Below are 6544 nucleotides of genomic sequence, written 5' to 3'. Positions count from 1 at the left end.
AATATATTCCTGCGACGACAATATTTTGCCCTTATTCCTCATTGCTATCTTGGCCAAATACTATTTTTTTTAATTTTATCTGTAATTCTTTTCTCTTTACAATGTATGGATGTTATTTCACTTTCTTAATTGCATGAGGCAAATATGATAGCCATTATAGAAATTGGTCACACTTCTTTCTACATTGTAACATTTAGAGTTGTTTATAAAATTTCTGATGCAAATTTTGTCTTTATAAGTAACCTTGTTGTCACATTTTAAGCTTTAGTATTTGTTTATATTGTGTGTTGAGCATATCCCTCTCATGACAGGCTCCCTCCCTCCTGGCTTCCCATTACCCTTCTGCTAGTTCCCTTTGTCTTGTAGGCAGGTTTACTTCTGCTTCCATGTCATATAAATATCCTATAGGTTTTCTATAACATATATGTATGTGACTTTATGTAGTCATATACAACCTAGGAACCAGAAATGAGAGACAATTCATGTACCTTTCTAAGATTCATTCAATTTATTAAATATGTTGATTTCCAGTTGCATCCACTTTCCTGCATAAGTCACAACTTGGTTCTTCAATATGGCAGAAACGTATGCTTTGGGTGTGTATCTTACATTTTTCCTCTTCTGTCCCTCCTGCTGTTGGACATCTACTGTGTTTTATTGCAGTCTGAATAATGCCTATAAGCTTCCCTCTGTGCTTCCAGAGCTCAAGAATATTATCCAATTGCTGCTACACAAATCTCTAGGATTATCTGGACTTCATTGAGCCCACTCAGTGTGCAGACCTATTTTTCTTCATCCCAGAAAAGAAAAATCTTCCTTTTGTCATTTCTTTACTTGTTCATGTCCCTCCAGACCCCCTTTTCTTTCCAGGAGCCTCATTACCTACATGCTGCATTTCCCCAGTTAAGCTTTGGGTGTTTTATATTGCTCCTTTACTTTCTGTTTGGGTTCTCTTCTCCAGGACTTTTTCATCTTTCAAACCTGAGTTGCTGTACTTTTTGAGTAATTCCCTCTTCTTCAGATTCTGAGAACTATCTTCCTATTTTCTGTCACCGTGAATATCAGTGCCACATATATGTGGAACTGTACAGTACCTATCTCTTTATGCCTTCTAAGTTCATTCATGAGGCTAAATAACACCTTATTGTCTGCATATTTCATATCAGTATTAGCCTTTGATCTGTCCATGGATTTTTGGGATCTGCCCACCTTTAACTTATTATAAACAGTGCTGCTGACATACTGATGTCTGTTTATCTGTTCATGCCTCAGACTTCAATGGTCTGGATATGTGCCACAAGTGGCATGCTTGCACAGCAACATAATTCCACATTTAATATTTTAGGAACTGCTGTACTATTTTGCACAATGGCTGCAATTTCAGATTCTCACTGGCAATGCTAAGAATCCAATTTCTACACATTCTTAAGCGTACTTGCTGCGCGTTCTGAGATTTTTTTTTTTTAGTATGATTTGTAGTTTTACATAATAACCATATTAACCGATGTGAGACCACCTTGTAGTATTGAATTTTCTTAATTTATGGCATCTTTGGTCCAGCTGCTCTGAGGCAGATACATTGTTTTTTGAGACAAGGTTTTATGTACCCCACAATGGGTTTAAGGATGAAACTAAGGATGATCTTAAACCCTGATCCTTCTTTCTCCGCTTCCTAGGTGCTGGGATTACAGATTTGTGCTACCACACCTGGTTTGTGTGTTGCTGGGGACTGAACCCAGGGCTTTGTGTATGTTAGGAAACCACTCTATTAATTGCAATACATCCCCAGCCATTGAGGGAAAGTACTTCTGGTCTCGTTGTCACTGCACTCTTACCCACTGGATCTTATTTATTTAATGACTGAGCAGGTGTGTACATACTCTGTAGTGAACAAGGGCCACAGGAGTGAAGAGAATCAATTAATTCTCTTTTGAAACCTGGAAATAATTTGTTTTGAGTTCCAGAAAGTCTTTCCCTAGGTCAGACAGGATGACTTGGAAATGGAATCAGCTAGCCTAACCTACTTGGTGAAGTTTCAGGTCAATGAAAAACTAACTTATGGCACCCGAAGAATGATACTGAAGGCTGTTCCTTGCATCTCTACACACACATGTACACATGTGCATATCTATACCTGCACTCACACACAAGCACATGTATATGCATCCCCATATATGTGAACACATGCATACACTCATCCACAAGGGAGTCTTCTCTTAGTGTTAAAATTGAATTAGTTGAAGTATCTTCTTTGGTCAGAAGTGAAATGTGAAATTACAATAAATAATGAACACATATCTAATCTTGTTCCCTATTTTAGGGTTTCTGACCTAATTCTCTCTCTCTGAGTATTGGGGTCCATTCACTGAGAGCTGGTTTTTTATACACAAGAAAACTGGGGGTGTTGATAAAGGTATGACAAAATGTACTTTCCATTCTTAGGTGGTAGAGCTAGCCCTCATGTAGGCTGGTGGGGAAATAGCATTTCTCTACCAAGGTATCCATAGTTGTAGCTTTAAAGATCTTTTGATTATTGTTTCCTTGTTTTTCTTATCTCAGAGACAGAAAAAACCTGTCCCACGAGAGCAGGTATCACTTACTGGTCTTTTTGAAGAAAAAGAGCCAGAGGGCTTTCCTAAGATACTTGGGCAGATAACACACTTTCCAGGGGAAGTCTCTGGGGCCTGACACTGTTACTGATGCTGTGGTGTGTGCTTGCAGACAGGAGGCTAGCATGGCTGCCCTCCAAGAGGCTGAAAGAGTCAGATGAAGATACTCGCACCCAACCAATGGACAGAAGTTGGGAACCCCTGTGGTTGAATTGGGACAAAGCTGGAAGAAGCTGAGGAGGGTGGCCCCACAGGAAGACCAGCAGTCTCAACTGATCTGGACCCCTGAGATCTCTCAGACACTGAGCCACCAACCAGGTAGCATACACCAGCTAATATGAGGTCCCAGACACATATATAGCAGAGGACTGCTGGGTCTGGGTTCAGTGAGAGAAGATGCACCTAACCCTTGAGAGACTTGAGGCCTTAGGGAGTGGGGAAGTCTGGGGAGGTGGGGGTGGGGAGGTGGGGAGGTGGGGACATCCTCTTGGAGACTGGGGTGGGGGGTTGGGGGAAGTATGGGATGGGGAGCATTCAGTGGGGGAAGACCTGGAGGGGGATGAAGACTGTATTGTAAAAAAGGTTTAAAGAATTTTTTTTTTAAAAGAGAGTCATTGAAGGTGGGAAGATCTGAAGTTTTAATTTGGTACTTGATAATGGAAGTTTTGTAGCCACAGTGTCTCCATGTGAAGGCCAACGTAACAGTATAACTCATATTTTGTAGCTACCTTGTTCTGTGGAAGCATCCAATGATGGTTAAGTTTATGTATCAACTTGATTGGGCAATAAGGTGTCCAGATAATTTCCAGATACTGTCTTGGAACTGTTGGTAAGGACTTTTGTTGATGAAGTTAACATTTTAACTCTTTTATAATGTGTATGACCATCATCCAATTAGCCATCTAAGAACTGGATCAAACAAATAGACAGACCCTTTATAGAGAATTATACTGACCAGCAGCCTTTGAATATGAATATCTGATATTCTTTATTCTGTTGCATCCTGATGATCGTTGGGCTACAAGTCGTGTGTCAACTCTGCAGATTCTAACCTTGCCAGCCTTTATAATCTCATGAGCCAACTCCACACAACAATACTTTAGTATTGTTATTCATTCATATGATTGGTTCTTGGTGAAGTAACTATTTAAAAACAGCTCCATCATTCAATCTACCTTTTCTTAATCAGCTACTACGTTCCCAAATAGCCTAGGCATGTGGCCATGAGCAGCAGCAGCAGCGGTGTATTTTCCCCACCACTCAGCTCAGACCGCTGGCTCAGGTGGCTGGAAACACCAGCCCTGCCACCTACTAGATGCCAGCATGGGAGATAGCTCTGCCAATCTTCCATGCTGTCTCTGCAAGGCTGGGCATTGCCCAGACTATCCTGCCAAACATGCAGGCCCGGTAGAAAAATGAGACTCTAATGCTTAAAGATTAAACAAAGGCTTATATATTTTGTAATGATCAATAACAAGATGCCCTTACAATCAGAGGTATAGCCCAATACCCAACCTAGATACACCAACTACCTTTGACTGCTACAGACAATCGGACATCAGCCTCCATGTTCCCCTCTCTCTTTCTCTGTCTCTCTCCTAGCTCTTCCTCTTCTTCTCCTTCCTTCTCCTCTTCTTCTCCTCACTCTTCCCACTTTAGCTCCTCCTACAGGTTCTGTTAGTCTAGGAAAGCATGTGTAATGCATACCATCTCTACAGATATCTGGAGAGTTGACTTTCGGCTATGTAGCTCCATCTTCTGTTTCATTGTTCATTATGGGGGCTGTGGTTGGGGAAGAGTCCTGTGCCCAAGTTGGAGAGATGGCCCAGAATCCCAATGACAGCTCACAGTTCTATGCAACTATACTTCCAAGGGATCTGATGCCCTCGTTTGGCCTCTGACGGCACCAGGCACACATATGATACATATACATATGTGCTTCAAGCACTCAGATACATGAAATAAAAATTAAGTAAGTGCTTTCAAAAAGAATTCATTTTTATGGGTTAAACATCCCTCTCAGTTGAAGGGAAGGTATGAATTTACTTATAAGTTTTATCCACACAACACTCCTTCATAAATTAGCATATATTTACTTATAGTTAAATAAATGGAACACTTTGTTAATGTAATAAATATGTGATACAAGGATGAAAAAAACAACTACACTTTTCCTTTTTTTATTCCAGTTAATTGTCTTGCAGCCCATGTGGTAGCCCACTGCAAACTTGCTGAGACCTGTCCAGGGCTGAGCTGCAGTTGGCAGATATTTTCTTGCTCTTCCTCTTTTGCAGAGATTCAGCCTCAAGGACATCAAAGTTATAAGACACTATGTGTAAGGTATGCTTGTCACTTGATTTCTACTTTTTCATTATGTCTATCCAGTCACATAGTAATTTTATCAGGATGACAATGTAGTCATTACATGGTCATCTTGCTCTCTGCCTTACAACATAGGGAGCTGAGGGGCAGTGTTGGGGGCCGACTTTTAACAGAAAGTGGCTATCAGCTTTGCAGCCATCTTGAGCCATATACCCTGACATGAGACTTGGATTACAATAGCCTACAACAGCTGAGCACACTCAGATAATCTTGGTTTAGATACCTTGGGTGTGTGAGATTAAAGGAGTGTGACTTAGAAGTGTAGAGATCAAATTTAGAGACAAGACCTAAGGGCATGATTAAAGGTGTGACCAAAAGGCATGGCTTAGAAGTGAGACATATAAAAGGCAGAGGCAGATGGGAGAGAATCAGACACTTAGAGGAAATAGACTCTTTAGAGAGACACTTCAGAGAGTACAATTTGGAGTACAACTTGGAGTAGGAATTAGGCATTAGGTAGCAGGCACTTGGAAGAGAACTTAGAAGAAGAAACTTGGAACTTGGATGCACTAGGGACTAAGAACTAGGGACTAGGAACTTAGGACTTGGGACTCAGAGAGAAGAAGAGAGACTGAAGAATAAACGGGATTGAATCACACTTTGTCTGGTCTCCCTCCATTCTTTGAGTCCATCCTTCTCTCTCTCTTGCTGAACCCGACCCGCGGACTGGAGTGGCAGCTTGGGCCGGGATACAGTGGCCGCCAAACGCGGGGCAGCCCGGGCCTCAACATTTTGCGCGGGTCCCAACAGGGCAGAGTGGAAAGTAGATTTGAAAAATATTAAAGCTTGGTGCCTGGGGTGATAGCACAGTTGGTAAATCACTTGCATTCAATCATGAGGACTAGCATTCCATCCCCAGAACCTATGTAAATTGAACAAGCCAAAATGCCAGGTGTGGTGGTGCCCACTTGCAATTCCAGCACTTTGGAGACAGCGACAGGTGGATCCCTGGGTTAAATTGGCCAATCAGCATAGGCTACTTCATGAATACTAGGCACTGACAGTCCCTGTTGAGAGACAGAGAGAAAGAGAGAGAGAGAGAGGGGAGAGAGAGAGAGAGAGAGAGAGAGAGAGAGAGAGAGAGAGAGAGAGAGAAGAGGGAGAGAGAGAGAGGGGAGAGGGGAGAGGGGAGAGGGGAGAGGGGAGAGGGGAGAGGGGAGAGGGGAGAGGGGAGAGGGGAGAGGGGAGAGGGGAGAGGGGAGAGGGGAGAGGGGAGAGGGGAGAGGGGAGAGGGGAGAGAGGAGAGAGGAGAGAGAAGAGGAGGGTGGTACTGAGCCTGAGATTATCAACAGGTAAACACACGTGTATCCCCCAACATGAACACACATATTTTATTTTTTTTAAAAAATCATGAACTAAAAATAAAATAGGGGCTGTAGAGTTTGCTCATTGTTTAAAAACACTGTCTACTCCCCAGAGGACTTAGGCTTGATCCCAGCACCCTCATGGTGGCTCACAACTGTCTGTAACTCCAGTTCTCTCCTGCTTAGATACCAACCATGTGTATGTGCAGGCAAAATACTCATGCACGCACAATAAAACATTAAAACAGG

The sequence above is a fragment of the Arvicanthis niloticus genome, chromosome X (genome assembly GCF_011762505.2).
Source record: "Arvicanthis niloticus isolate mArvNil1 chromosome X, mArvNil1.pat.X, whole genome shotgun sequence".
Taxonomy (NCBI): domain Eukaryota; kingdom Metazoa; phylum Chordata; class Mammalia; order Rodentia; family Muridae; genus Arvicanthis; species Arvicanthis niloticus.
Note: the sequence above shows the minus strand (reverse complement) of the source record.